This window comes from Triturus cristatus, chromosome 4_2, assembly GCF_964204655.1.
Source record: "Triturus cristatus chromosome 4_2, aTriCri1.1, whole genome shotgun sequence".
Classification (NCBI taxonomy): domain Eukaryota; kingdom Metazoa; phylum Chordata; class Amphibia; order Caudata; family Salamandridae; genus Triturus; species Triturus cristatus.
Window position 1 is genome coordinate 863,979,650 of NC_140586.1, and position 16,336 is coordinate 863,995,985.

The following is a 16,336-nucleotide window of genomic DNA, read 5'->3' on the forward strand; positions in this document are numbered from 1 at the left end:
ATGCGCCGCATTTACAATGCGGCGCACCATGGGGCAAAAACGGACAGATGCGTGACGCCTCTGTGCCGTAAAGGCAGCGCATTGCTGGAGTTGCGTCGCGAGCGCGACGCAGCTCCAGCGAGACTCTGGGGTGCCCTATCTTCACAATGATGCGTCAATCCTTACGCCTGCTTCAAGCAGGCACAGGGTTTTGACGCAGCATGGGCTCAAAAGTGACTGAGTGAAATCTTGTAGATTTCACTCAGCCTCTTTTAGGAGGCGTTCCTGTGACGGAACGCCCCCCCTGCACAGGAACACCTACTTCTGGCACAAGGCTTTACAACGTGACGCATCTCCCAGATGTATCACGTTGTAAATACCCCGCAGCATGGCACTGGTTTGGTGCCCCCGCTGCGTCACAAAAGTGATGCAACAGCGGCGTAAAAGAGGCGCAAGGGGCTTGTAAATCTGCCACAAGGTGTTCACCAGACGGCAGTGTTTTAAAAATAAACTAACAGCAAGGATTGCTGTTTTGCTTTTTCTTTACCGACATGCAATGCATTTTTAGGAAACGTTTTCAATTGTATTTAAAAAGCAAATCAGAAATCTTTCTTGTTATTTTATTTAAAAAAATAAACTCCCATCAAGTGAACGCTTTCTGTTTAAATGCATCTTTAACAACATTAGCATATGCTTTTTTTTTCCTACGGCATTCTCGCACTTTTTAATTAAATATCTGTCCCAGTTTTCGAGACAGTGGGAAATGCTTCAATGAGAATGTATTACAGCCTCACATTCTGGTAGAAACATATTGGGGAATATTCTCAAGGACACATTGTCTATTTAGCGGCACTTTTCCGCCACGAAAGTGGCGATAGATTTATCGCCCTATTCACAAGCCTGCGCTAACAGCCGACATCATCAGTTTACCTGCGATAGCTGCCGCTAAAAACAGCGCCAAGGCTGACAGCGACAACTAACGCTAATCATATGCAGAGTAGGTGTTCCCGTCACAAAACTCACGATAACACCACTTCGCAATATTCTCAATGACCAGCCAGATCGGCTATGCGGGCCAAAAACCAGCGATAAGGCACGTTAGCAGAAGGAACTTAAGACCTGCTTTTTTCTGGTCTTAAGTAGGACGAAAACCTGTAGTAGAAAGGGAGCCCAGCCCAGAGCCACATCTGAAGACCAACAGATGCCATGGAGTTACTAATTATGCAGCTCGAAGACCCAAGAGGGCCACAGCACCCACCGCCACCACCCCCAGGACCACCCCCCCAGACTACCGCCAAGTCAGCGCAGAACAAGATAGCGGACCTTCCGAAAACTCACCAGCCTCAGAAACTTAACGCCAGAGGATGTCATTGCCCACTACAGGCTCAAAAGGACAATAATCCTGACCCACATTGCCCACAGGCTGATGGTACCAACACAGCAGACAACCAACATCCCTCCGGAGACAAAGCTGCTGGCTGTGCTGCACTTGTTGGCCTCTGGTACCTTCCAACCAACAACTGCCAGAGTCAGAGGAGTCTCACAGTCAGCCCTATCAAAGCTCCTCACACCTGTCTTGGATGCCATCATCAGCTTGATACCCCAGGACCTTCACTTCCCCCACACTGCGCAGGAACACCTGGAGACCAAGCAAAGCTTCTACGCTATAGCTGGCTTCCCGCACGTGTTGGGGGCAATTGACTGCACACATATCCTACTTGTGCCCCCTGCCAACACTGCACACAATTACCGCAACAGAAAGAACACGCATTCCATCAATATGCAGGCAATAGTGGGCCACCGGGGACTCTTCACCAATGTCGTCGCCAACTACACAGGCAGTGTGCATGATTCCTTCATCTTCCGACAGTCCATCATCAACCAGCGGTTCCAGGATAGCACCTATGGAAATGGACTGCTCGTTGGTAAGTACCAACGGAACACACCACACACCTCAACTCTACAATCATACAACTCACAACTGTGGGAATGCACACATAACAAAATCATATACAACATGCCCAGCAACATGCCCACCTACCAGACACAACAACACAAGTAACTGTGGTAACAGGGGACAGAAATGTAGACAAACCATCAACAAAGGCATAGCCCCTCTGCCACACAATTGCAGAATGTGGGGAGAGGTGGGAAACAAGAATGTCCGAATGAGGCAAGTGACCCATGAATAAGAATGTACACAATGCCAAGTGTGGCAGTGTTGTGCTGGACAGTCTTGAGTATGCAGAGCACGGACATGTCCATGTGGACATATACTGCTGATGTTTGTAGCCAACAGTATGACCTCGGTAACGCCACTGGGGCCCTTCACAGTCACGGGGCCACCCCCGTCCCAGGCAGGCCACTGGAAAGCCTGGGTGGAACGTCTGGAGACGTACTCCGATGTCACAACATCCCAGCGCCGCGGCGGTGTACCTCGCATAGGCGTGTGAGGAGTGTGAAGAAATGGCCTGGGGCTCATGGCGTGGTTCAGTTCTGGGCTCTGGGCGTGGTTTAGTTCTGGGGTCAGGGCATGGTTCAGTTCTGGACTCAGGGCGAGGTTCAGTTCCGGGCTGGCCACAAAAGTGACCATTGCTTGTGTCTCTGTTGTAGTGTCGGCACCACCCGGCCCTTAATCGACAATGTTGCAATGTAGCATGCACCTGGAGGGCGGGCTCACCCGAATGGATAAATAAAAGAGCGCAAGACCGCTCGGGGTCTTGGCTCATACATGCCAACTGTTGTGTGTGTATATTCATTGCCGCAGCATAAGCCAAAGGCCTAGCCTCAATCTCAGTGTGAGTCCAGCCAGGCCTGAACGCTACATCTGTGTCCGCCCTATCCTTACCATAGGCCTACACACACATGGCCGCCCACCTTCAACGGCCCACATTACAGTGTTGTTGTCAGGCTTGCGGACATGCGCAGACAGGCATGACAATGGTGTGCCGTAGGAGTGCAAGTGATGCAACCGGACATCGCACACAAGTTAATAGGCTCGGGGGGACGGAGGAGCAGCTGTGAGGCTACGTAATACACATTGATCCTGCACATTTGCCAGAAGCAATACATGACAAACATGAATCCCAAAGTCACACAAATCACACGCCACACAACTTGTGAGTCTGCCAACACAGCATGCAGAACCACCAATTTACACTAATTTCACTTACCTCTCACAGGTGATCAAGGATATGCACTCTGCCCGTGGATGATGACACCCCTCCAAGCCCCGAAACCCCCGGCCCAGAGGCAGTACAATGTGGCCCACAAACGCACCAGGGGCATTGTTAAGCGCACATTTGGCGTGTTAAAGTCACGTTTCAGGTGCCTGGACATCACAGGTGGAAGACTCCTGTACAGCCCAGAGATAATGTGAAAGATGACCATTGCATGTTGTGTATTGCACAACATATGTGTATGCACCAATGCCCCATGGATCCAAGTGCCAGATGCACCAGACGATGATGAGGAAGATGAGCAGGTGGACCACACCCCACTGCAGCTGCAGAAGGAATAGCCCGAAGGATCACAATCATTAACAATTTCTTTGCATGAGCATGTCACATTGTGACTGTCCTTAGCAATCATGGAGCAGTACAAAATGACCACATGAACAGCATGTGCTAGTAAATTCATTGCAACACACATTGCCTGTGTGCATGGCAGTCCTCTGCATTAGCACATCACTCTGACAAGTGTAAGTGCAACATTAAGTGCTAACAATCTCACAAATAGCAAATAGATGGTGGGGATGTCACCTCTGTGCAGAGAGGCTGTTTAGGTTGTCACGTATTCGAAGTGCCATTTCAGGGTGTCAAATGTAGTACGTAATCCCACTCTTCAGCGTATCACATGTGTACAAAAACATGGCATGAAGGTTGTCATTGGTGTCCAAAAAAAGACAACACGGTGTCATTTGGAGTCAGATATGAAATTTCGGGTGTCATTTGGGGTCAAATATGAACCACCCTGATGCAGAGATGCACCCTGTGACTCAAATCACACAACATGAGCAACATGGACGTAAGGGGGATGACGTCAGGGGTTGTTTGTGCACGTGGATGTGTCAGAGTGTGACCTGCTCCTTTACGGATGTGGTCCACACTCAGCCACCTCAGTGTCGAGGCGTGCACCATGTCATGATAATTGGACTGCAGCCATGCTAATCGTCATGCATTGTCACTTACATTGTCAGTGTCAGCTTTGCTGGGTTCAGCACATGTCCATGGGTTTGTTGTGAGATTAGTGATGTGTGGGGAGGGCCCCCTCTGGGCACATTGTCGACGGGGGCCTATTTGCTGTTTCTATGTGTGCTGCAGTATGCCAAGGTGATGAGGGACATGATCCAGAGTCATTGTGGGTGTACACTGTGCTATACTTCATTGTGCATGTGTGCCATTGTACCCATCTCCCCCAGTCCCCCCAGTCCCTACTCACCCTGTTGCTGGTGTGTCAGGTCATGTTGAGCATTGTCCGGTCCCCCAACTCCTGCCACCGTCTCCCCACTGATGATTGTGGACACCATTTCCTACATCTTATCCAGCTCCTGCTGTGGTGCTGGACTCCCACCTCCAGTCTGCATTGCTGCTTTCCGGTTGTTAGCGAGTTTCAGCTTGGTTTTGTGCTTCACATCATTCCAGCGCTTCTTGGCACTTCACTCCGATTGCATTCACCTTGGACAAGATGGACTGCCAAATAGCTTTTTAGTTGCCAATGACAGAGTGGAGGTGAAGAACAGTTGTTGGTGGTGTTCTATCACCTCCGTAATCAGATTCTTGTTTTCCAGCGGACTGAATCGCGGGTTCCTCTTCTTTTTCCCCTTGCCCTTCTCCTTCCCCGAGGTCCCTGGCTGGTTTGTGGGGTTCTGGTTGGCCTCTGTAGTTGCTCCAGCTTCCTCCATGGTGCTTCTCAGCCTGCCGTGGGAATAGCAAGCCTTGCGCTGCTTATCGCTGATATGTTCATCGCTGCTGGGCCCATCGCAACTTTTTTCACATTCGGGTTTCCTTTTTTATCGGAGTCCCAGTAATTTTAACCAGGACATTTGACGCGTTATCGGGAAACTATCGCCTGGTGCCGGCGTGTTGGGAATACGCCGTTAACATGGCATTAGTTTCCCGCGATAGACGACGTTATGTAAATTTGTGTTAGCCTAGGTTGGCGATGATTATAGACGTTGTTGAGAATATCCCCCATTGTGTTCTCTGCAGATAAAAAATAAAAGCAGGGAGCGTACCCAACTCCGGAGCGGCCTGCACCTTTTTTCCCCGTCATGCATCCAATTAGGGATATTCTTTATAAAAATTTAAGCATAGCTGGAAGTTCACGATTTCACCAGCCCTTTTCTCACACCAAAGATAGAAGTTCTGTTGAAAGGGGCACCTTCTCTACCACCTTGCTATATGCATCATTGAAAGTTTGAATGAGGGGTGAATTAACATTCACTGGATAACCAGCCTGGTGGTGGGACTCCTCATTACCATGTGCATCTCTCCACCAACTGAAGCCTATCAAGTTCTACATTTTTTTCATTTGCTTTCTGGTAATTTTTGTCTTTTTTATCATTTAAAATACTGGACTGCTAGTCCCAAAATGCAAATAAAACCATTCTGAATGTTGGCCAGTCTTAACGTATTGTATTAGAACAAGACACCTGGTAAACTAGTTTTTTTGTTTTATTATATTTGTCTTTTAAATAGAATTGTAGGTTAGGGTGGTATTTTTGTTATACTTCAAAAGGTCCATGGTGGGTGCCAATATTCCATACAGAACACTAGAAAGCGGACTTACAATGCATATCACATAATATAAAAGTGGACCACCAGTAATTTATGTTCCACCTAAATTCTACAGGAGGGCACACTTCCAGCAGTATGCATTTTATCATTGCTGTCAAGTTATCTGATTTCATTCATTAGCTTGCATTGTAGTTATCATTTGTTTCATGAAAGAAATGTTATTTACTTCTGCATAGCCCACACTTTTCTAGAACTGCTAGTAGGAATACCCTGTATACAATGTATTATACACTCCTTTAACCACCTACCCCCCCCACTGTAAATATTTTTATTTACATATCCTGTTTTACTTTCTAACAAATATCTGCAAAGTGTATATTAAATATTCCACATAGGCATGAATATAATTTTTTTTTTAAAATGTGCTTAAAACTTATGAAACAAAAAAAGTCAGTCTTTGCTAATAAAAATATGAACAGGCACACTGCTTACGCTAGTACCATCATTCTGTAGTGAAATCATGTAAACGGCGTTACGGTGAGGTGGTGTACTAGTCTGGACCTTCCATCTGAGGCACAGAGAAAGCCCTTGAAAGGTGCAGGAAAAAGAGATACGTTCAGGGCTGGACTCTGGTGAGCTCCACCAGTGCTTCATTTGTGTAAACAAATAAATAAATAAATAAAATATAAAGTTTCAGAGTCCTTGTCAGGAGTCCAGTGCAGCTTGCACCCCTCTCACCCAATGTCAGCAACACCTTGGCACTATGCGCAGCACCACCTCACTTCCAGCACAGAACCACATAAGCGCCAACTCAGCACCAGCGCAGCATCACCACCTCATCAGTACAGCACCACCACCGCTGCATCAGCGCAGCACCATCTCAGCACCAGGACTTCACCACTCAGCATCACCTCAGCATCCCTCAGCACTTGTGTAGCACCACCTAAGAATCAGCACAGCACCATCTCTCCATCAGTGCACCACCATTGCAGCACCGACTCAGCACCAGCGCATCAGTGCTGTACCAGCTTGACAACCCCTCAACATCAGCTGAGCAACCCCTCAGCACCAGCATAGCAAAAGCTCTGCACTAGCACAGCACACCCTCAGCATTAGCGCAGCACCACCTCACTATCAGTGCAGCACCACCTCAGGACAAGTGCAGCACCACCAACTCAGCACCACCTAAACATCTATACATCACCACCTCAGCATCACCACAGCATCTTTAGCATCAGCACAGCATTACCTCCGCATCAATGCTCCACCACCAGTGCACTGCCAACTCAGCAGCAACTCAACACCAGTGCAGCACTACTTCAGCACCAGCGCAGCACCACATCAGCATCACTCAGCACCCCCTCAGTGCACATACACACAATTCACACCATGCCACATAATTCCAATAGCAAAAGAACAATTGATGGACAGAATGCAGAACAATGTCATACATTCACCGAGTGCAGAGATCTGTGCCTAAATCCATAATTTTTTTGCTCACCATGCCATTCCAGTTTGGACCCAGCCATATGGAAATCAGTTTTAACCTTGCGCCCAATGGGAACAGTCCAGCCCGAACTGCCAGGCCAGGTCTTTTGACTGGGAGTGAATTTTTTGATTTGTTCTGCATTCCGTCTATCAATTGTGTGTCTTTTGCTTTCTCGCCCTAAGTGCGCCAGGTATGCCCAGACGTGGGTCCTGGGCTCACTGTGCCACTGGAATCACGCTATCCTGGCTGAAGAGAGGTGAAACCCCGAAACCGGTCCTAGGATGCTTGTTTCGGGTCCAGGGAGGGCCTGGCTGGGCAGTTCGGGCTTGACTGTTCTGATGAGGCACAGGGTCAAGACTGGTTTGCATATGGCTAGGTCTAAACTGGGGCGGCATGGTGAGCAAAAGAATGATGGATTTAACCCAGATCTTTTGACTGGGGGTGAATGTTTTGATTTCTTCTGCATTACATCCATCAATTGTGTGTCTTTTACATAATTCCAATAAGCATAATTTCACCCAGTGCTACACAGTTCCATGCCACAAAAATCAACTCAACACGTTTCCATTCCACACCACATAAATCAACAAGAAACCACATAATAAAAAGCAACAACACAGTTACTTAACGCACCACATACATACAATCCACATCACACCACAAAACTCAACAGCACACAATATAATTAAACTCCACAACATAACACTGCACAACACAAAATACCATACCACATAATTACTCACCATAACACACAATCCCACTCTACATAATTTCAATACACTACAGACCACATAATTACTGTCTGCATAATTCCACTGCACACCATACCACCTAATTCCTCTATGAACAACATACATTCATTCCACACTGTTAGACCTGTCAGCCCTTTGGGTGGTCCCTCCTCATCATTATTTATTTTGTCCCACTTTTGCCTCAAACCCTGTTAGAATTTTTCATTTTTGGGAACCACCAGACTTTTTAGTGTTGATGCAGGGTCAGGGAGCCATTTTCCCTACCCCTGGAACTTCTGTCTGAGGGCCTGAGACACAAAATGGTGGCCACCCATTGTCACCTGTGACATCACTGGAACCTACTAGCACCTTCCAGAACATTCTAGAACTCTGTGACAGCGTGAGGCAGATTTGGAATGTTGGGAAGCCAGCTCAGAGTTGACAGTTGGAGTTGGCAGTTGGAAGGCAGCAGTTGGCACCTGACTGGTGAAGGGAGAGCAGCACAACACTGAAGGAGGAAGGAGTGAGGCAGCAGGGGTGGAAACTTGTGCCTGGAGTGGGGTCCATAAACCCACCCTTGATACTAGTCCCTACTGACTGAGCCCAGCCTGGAGCCCTGTGTGGGATAAAGTCAAGAAGAACCAACACAAGGATACGATTGTTCCACTCTTATGAGGCTTCAACCTTCCCCATCCTCAAGCTGCGTCATATATGTCCCCTCACTGCTAAATAACGACGCCCATCACACCTGCTTACACTGTAACACCATGATCAGGATGCACAACACTAAGGTATTAAACTTTCAGGAAAAGGATACCGAAGAAGCGACCATTCTCATGGCACTCATTAATGCACGCTCCCTAGTCAAACACAGCCAAGAAATCGCTGACCTCATTCTTGACAATAACCTGGATGTGCTGTACATCACGAAAACCTGGACAGACGATGCCTCAGGCCCCGACCTCGTGGTAGCAGTTCCGCCCGGTTATAAAGTCCATCGACAGGACAGGGTTGGCAAAAAGGGTGGGGGCATAGCGATAATAATTAGAGAGAGGCTAGAAATCCGAACAGCACCCATTCCTGACATCGCTTGTGAAGCTATGTATTTTAACATAAAGCTCACAGCCTTGTATAACTATAAGGGTGTACTTCTATATCGTCCCCCGGGGAACAAAGCAGACTTCCTCACCAACCTCAGTGTATTAACAGAAGGCAAGGCTACAGATGAATCTATCACAATAATGGGTGATATGAATTTTCATCTGGAACAACTGACTGATAGGGACACCGACGCTCTCATCTCAGAACTTGAAATCATGGGTCTTAGACAACTAGTCACAGCCCCCACGCATAAAGCAGGACATACGCTGGATGGCATCTTTTCCAATGCAGAAGGCCTACATATATCACATATCTCGCCTATGCCTTGGACGGATCATTATGCCATCTTCAGCAGTCTAAAACTGAAGGAAGTAGTGAAGAATAAGGCTATAGCTCCAACAACTCTTCCCTTTAAAGTCTGGGCGAACTTAGACCAGGACAAATTCGCCACACTACTGGAAGAAACTCGCCCCACTTTATCGGATGATTCTACCACCGCTACTAACCAACTTCATGTCTGGTTTAGTATGGCATCGAATCAACTGGTACCTACTAGGCGCTATTCCAGGAACAGGAGCACCCCGACAGCACCTTGGTTCACGGATGAACTACGAGCCCAAAAACAAATATGTAGGAATAAAGAAAGGCATTGGCGCAGAAGTTATGATGCCAAATCCAAGACATTATACAAAGAGTCACTGGCTGTCTATAAATCCACGATCGCTGCTGCTAAAAAAACATATTTCTCGCAGCAAATTGAATCCTCAAAAAATTCTAGTAGACAACTATTCACTATAACAAAAACCCTGTCTGGTAATGCTCCAGATCTACTTCCACCTCCGTCCCAACCACTTTGTGACGCGCTGTCAGAATTTTTTTACTCCAAGGTTAACAACATTTATCAAGCCTTTTCCTCCGCTAATACCGGCAGCAAAGCTTCTCCTGTTGACATCAGTCCTAGTAGCTCGTTGTCCAGCTTTAGGACTCTTTCGGCTGATCAGATAACCACCATTATGAAATCCATCAAATCAGGCTCGGCCTTGGACCCTTGCCCTCCCGCAATGTTCTCCTTGGCGATGGACACTACCATCCCTGTCATCACACAGGTCTGTAATACCATATTGACATCCGGGATATACCCCGATTGTCTTAAAAATACGCTGATCAAACCTTTATTGAAAAAACCTGGTCTTGATACAGCAGAACTCAAGAACTATAGGCCCATTGCTAGTCTTCCTTTCCTAGCTAAGGTGGTAGAAAAGGCAATGAACCAGCAGCTCTCCGAATATCTAGAGACTAATCTTCTCCTGGATGACACTCAGTACGGCTTCCGCAAATATCACGGCACGGAAACTGCCCTTCTCAAGGCAGCCGATGATATTAGAACCATCCGTGATCAGGGCATGACAGCACTGCTTGTGCTGTTGGATCTCTCGGCAGCCTTTGACACGGTCGATCATAAGATCTTGATCGACCGTGTCGGAAAGAAGGGTATTGATCAGTCGGCAAAAGAGCTGCTCTCGTCATTCCTAGCCGACAGAACACAGGTGGTGACCCTGGGTCCATACCAGTCTACCAAGCTGTCACTCCCTTGCGGAGTTCCCCAAGGCTCTTCCCTTAGTCCAACACTATTCAATATCTATGTGTCGGACCTTGCAAGTATAATCAAATCAGCTGGGATGAGCCTAACCTCCTACGCCGATGATACCCAACTGGTACTGGCCATCAAAGGTAAGGGGACAGAAGTGGCAGAACACTTTCAAAATACCATGAGTCGGATAGGAGAGTGGATGACAGGCAATTGCCTAAAACTTAATTCCGATACAACGGAGGTTGTCATCTTCGGATCCCTCTCACCGACCTGGTCTACTCTCTGGTGGCCCCCTGAGTTCAGCACTCTACCTAACCCAACTACCAAGGTCAGGAATTTGGGAATCATCTTCGATGATCACCTCAACTTTATGGCACATGCTAATAAAGTTGCAGCTACTGCCCACTACAAATTGAAGATGATTAAAAAAATCATGCCATTTCTTCCAGATGATGCTGCCAAAACTCTGGTTACTTCTCTGGTCCTCCCTTCTTTGGATTATTGTAACTCACTTTTTCTCAACAGTCAATCCAGAGTTACAAAAAAACTCCAAACCATACAGAACGCGGCAGCACGTCTTCTGACAAAAACACCCAAGTTCGCGCACATCTCGGATACTATCAGGACACTCCACTGGCTATCTATTAAGAACAGGATCATATTTAAATCCCTCTGTATAATTTATAAAATCCTACATGATCAAGGTCCACACTATTTGAAAGACCAACTCAAACTGTACAAACCCACTAGACTACTCAGATCCATGACTCTCAATAGGCTGGTGGTCCCTCGTTCTAAAACTGTCTCATGGGGTGATCGCCGCTTTATAGTAGCAGCACCCAAGATCTGGAACACGCTGCCTCAGCAAATCAGATCCAGCATATCTTTAATTCAGTTCCGTAAGAGCCTGAAAACATGGCTCTTTAATCAGTGAACCCCCTGATCCTCTTGGCTTAGGAGAGTCAGATGCTTAGTCTAGCGCCGAGACGCCCACGGGTATTTGTTAGCGCTTTACAAATGTCAATAAATAAATAAATAAATAAACAGCCGGAACAGGCCTTGGAAGTGAAGAACAGCAAGTCCCTGACCTGTTTATTGGTTTCCCTGGAGTCCGACGTTGAGAAGCCTAGAGACCTGGGGCCGGAGGTGAAGAAGCGGCGCTGACTGGAAAGCAGACGTTGTACCCGGAGCCACCAGAGGTTGAGAGAGGGCGCCGACGGAGGTCGTGGAGAGTACCAGAGGTCGAGGAGGGAAGACACCTGAGGTCGAGTGTGCGGCATCGACGGAGGAGTGAAGTCCGCCCTCCGGAGTCGCCGGAGACCGAGGTGAAGCGTACCGGAGGTCGGGAGTGGAGATCGCACTCCGGAGTCGCCGGAACCTGAAGAGAAGAGCACCGGAGGTCGGGAGTGGAGGTCGCACTCCGGAGTCGACGGAACCTGAAGAGAAGAGCACCGGAGGTCGGGAGTGGAGGTCGCACTCCGGAGACACCTGGAAGTAGGGAGATCGTGACCCTGTGACGCCGGAGACCGACATCGAGCCGAGGCCGACCGCCGACATCGATCCGGAACCGCCTCACGGCGTCATCAGAGACCGACATCGAGCCGAGGCCGACCGCCGACATCGATCCGGAGCCGCCTCACGGCGTCAACAGGAATTGACATCGAGCCGAGGCCGACCGCCGACATCGAACCGGAACCGCCTCTCGGCGTCGACACGACTCCGGCGGAGTCGGAAGTTCATAAAGAGGGCAGTAAGTGGAATAGAGGGCGCCTAAGGCCCTGTGGAGCCCTAAGAGACCATCCTAGGGGCTAGAGAGGTGTTAAGACCAGCCTGGGAGTGCCAGGGGTGGACTGAGACTGATACAGTGACCTGTGTGAGGGGTTGTGTAGGTTGGGAGAGCCAGATTCCTAGATTACACTTGACCTACCTCAGTTTTAGCCTCAGCCTTATCCAAGCTAGGTGAGACACCCTCAGGCCATCCACATAACCACAAGCTGTGATTGGGCCAAATCAACCCATAGTACCTCACAAATGTGACCTGATTTGAAAGTGTACTGATGGCTTATATTTATTGAGAGTATTGTATTCTTTGTATTTATCCTATTTATTGTCTCACAGTATTTATTCCCTCGCAGTATTTATTTGCCTATGTATTTTATGCACATCTATTTATTCATTGATTATTTATGATCTGAGCTTATTTATGTGACCTACCCTCTTTTTACAGAAGAAGCTTTGTGTACTGTAAGTGTGTTATTATTTATTTAACCTGCAACTAAGAGAAAACAAGATAAACACAGAGATATTTTCATAAATTTTTACGGTGTAGAGTCGTTTTTGGAACGGATGAACGCATGGTTATTGTGAGGGTGTGACGTACGCTTAACACGGTGCCTTCCTTACGGCTCGAGCCAAGCTACCACAGTGTGTGTTGGGAGACACAGGGTGACTGCTAACCTCGGTTGCCCGGGGTTTTCTAACATAATTGGTGTTCAGCGGTGGGATAGAGCTGTGCTTGCGTCCACTTGACAATAACTGTGGGTAGTCCATAGGCCTACACCGGGAGTTTTCTCAAAGCGGCCTTCCTAATTTTGAGTTTTGTTTTTTCCAAATTTACTCTGGTGGTGGGAGGAGGTATTATATAAGGTACCCCCCTGCATAGCTTCTGTAAACACCTGTCTTCTAACCTGAGTGGGCAAAATGGAGTTTGTACTGGAAGATGTGGAAGCTTACACTGTGGCCCAACTCAAAGAGTTTTGTGAGAGAGAGGGGGTGTATTGTCCCCCAGGTGCAAGGAATGGTGAGCTCCAGACCAGCCTGAGGGCTTGGTGGGAGGCACGACGGGAAAGTAAGGCTGAGCAGGAGGACAGGGATGGAGAGCCTGTTAGCGAGGGGGCTGGGTTGTACCAACCTGAGGTGGGGAACCTAGTAGCGGGGCCCAGAACCATTTCCAGGAAGGGCAGCACTGTCTCTAGCGGTGGCTTATCTGAAGCAGAGTTAACTGTCCGGAGGGAGAAAAGACAGCTCACATGGAAGTTAGCGGAGCTGGAGAAAGAAAAGGAGGAACGGAGGATGGCTCACGAGTTGAGGCTCAAGAAGATGGATCTCCAGATCTTACGAGTCGGGGCACAAACTGTTCCTAAAGGTGGCAGCAAAGACCAAGAAATCACCAGGGAACCCAAACCCTACCTGCCAAAAGACATAGTAGCTAGCTATAGTGCAGGGGATTATATTGCCAAGTGGCTAGCGGCCTATGAGGTCTCTTTAAGGGCCCATGGGGTTCCAGAGAAGTACTGGGGAGGGGGATTGTACAAGTACATGCCTCCAGCTGGTAGGGATGCATTATTGGCCCTAGAGCAGGATGAGCAGACCCACTACCCCACCATGAAAGTGGCGCTCGTAAGAAAGTTTGGGCTAACACCCGAGAAATACAGACAGAAGTTCCGGGGTAGCCACAAACTGGGCACACAGAATTGGGTGGATTTCCTGGATTATGCGAAGAAGGCATTAGAGGGTTGGATTCAGGGCAGTGAGGTGAGGGACTACGAGGGGTTGTTTGATTTAATGTTGAAGGAACACCTGCTCGAAAAATGTTTCCCTGAACTGCGTCAACACCTGGTGGATAGCAAGCTGACCAGTCCCCGGAAGCTTGCTGAGGAGGCGGACATTTGGGCTAGTACCCGGGTGTCCACAAGGGGGACTGGAGGGGATACTCAAAAGGCCGGACAGGGTGCCCCCAGAAGAAAGAGGGAGGGGAAAAGAAAAAGGAGTTCTCCAAAGGCCCCCAAAATAGTTTCCCAGGGAAGGGAACAGGATTCACCCCTAGGGCTAACCCACCCAGAAACCCTAATCCTGGCCAGAGTCAGCAGCCAAGGGTTGTCCATTGCTTCGAGTGCGGTGGCGTCGGACACTATAAGGGAGATGCGAAGTGCCCGAAAAGACCACCCCCTCCCATTGGAGGAAAGGCCCCCGGAGTAGCTAGTGTAGTGCTCGGGGAGGAGATGCCCTTAACTAAGGGAAGGGAGTGGGCGGGTGTCACTTTAGTGTCCCTGGGAGAACGGGAGATGGTTCCTAAGATCCAGGTGCCCGCAAATACCGTAAAGTATGGGCAGTGGGTCACCATCAACGGCCAAAGAGGGGAGGCTCTGAGAGACACAGGAGCCAGTATGACTATGGTACGTAGCCAACTGGTGTCTCCAGAGCAGGTAATTCCCGATGTACTCCACCCAGCCGCGATGGCTGACGGCAGAACAGGCCACTATCCGGTGGCCGAGGTTCCCTTTGAATGGGAGGGGGTTGCAGGTTCACTTCGAGTTGCCGTAAGCCCTGCCGTGCCAGTCGATTGTCTGCTGGGGAATGACATGGAGCACAATGCTTGGAAGGAGGTGGAATACCGGACTCATGCTGAGATGCTGGGTACACCTGACTGGGCCTGTGTTAGCACAAGGTCCGCGACTACCCGGAGAGGGAGTTCGTTTCGGCTGGAGCCTGGAACAAAGGCCCAGCCAGCTGCCGACCAAGGGAAGAACCGAGGACAGGAGGAGCCTGCCTCGGCATCCGCGCCCCGTGTGACGGATAAGCCACCGGAGGTGGTGGACCAGGAGTCCGCGGTGGGGGATGTTACCAAACTGGAGGACCTACCCATCCCGGCCGAGTGGCACGTGGAGGGAGGGCCGACCAGGGAGGAATTCTGCAAGGGCCAGAGGGAGTGCCCTACCCTTGAGGGACTGAGGCGACAGGCCGAAGCCCAGGCAGCAGGGAACGTTGAGGGGAACTACAACGTTTACTGGGAGGATGGCCTCCTCTACAGTGAACCCAAGGCACCCCTACATGGATCGTCACGAGCCTTAGTAGTCCCTCAACGTTATCGAGCCTTCCTACTGGAGTTGGCTCACGAGATCCCCTTGGCAGGACACCTGGGGCAAGACAAGACCTTCGCCCGTATGGTCCCACACTTTTATTGGCCTCAAATGAAAGTGTCGTCCGACACCTATTGCCGGACATGTGTGTCTTGCCAAGCCAGTGGGAAAACAGGGGTGAAGCTGAAAGCTCCCCTGGAACCACTTCCTGTCGTTAGCACCCCCTTTGAAAGGGTGGGCATCGACATTGTGGGTCCGTTAGATCCACCTACTACAGCTGGTCACAGGTTTATCCTGGTTCTGGTGGATCATGCCACACGGTACCCAGAGGCAATACCTCTGAGGACCATAACAGCACCTGTTGTGGCTAGGGCCCTGATGGGAATCTTTACCCGAGTGGGTTATCCCAAGGAAGTTGTGTCCGACAGGGGGACCAACTTCATGTCAGCGTACATGCGGGCAATGTGGAAGGAGTGTGGAGTGACCTACCGGTTCACCACTCCTTACCACCCCCAGACCAATGGTCTGGTGGAGAGGTTCAACAAAACCTTGAAAGGCATGATCAGAAGTCTGCCTGAAAGCCTGCGGAGGAAATGGGACGTCCTCCTACCCTGTCTATTGTTTTCCTACAGGGAAGTGCCACAGAAGGGAGTGAGCTTCAGCCCCTTCGAGCTTTTGTATGGGCACCCTGTACGTGGACCTCTCAACCTGGTGAGAGACGGATGGGAAAGAACTCCCAGAAAGCTTCCCCAGGATGTGGTGAGCTACATGCTGGCCTTCCGGAGCCAAATGGCTAAGTTGTGGAAGCAAGCTTCTGACAACTTGGAAGCCAGCCAAGCAGTAATGAA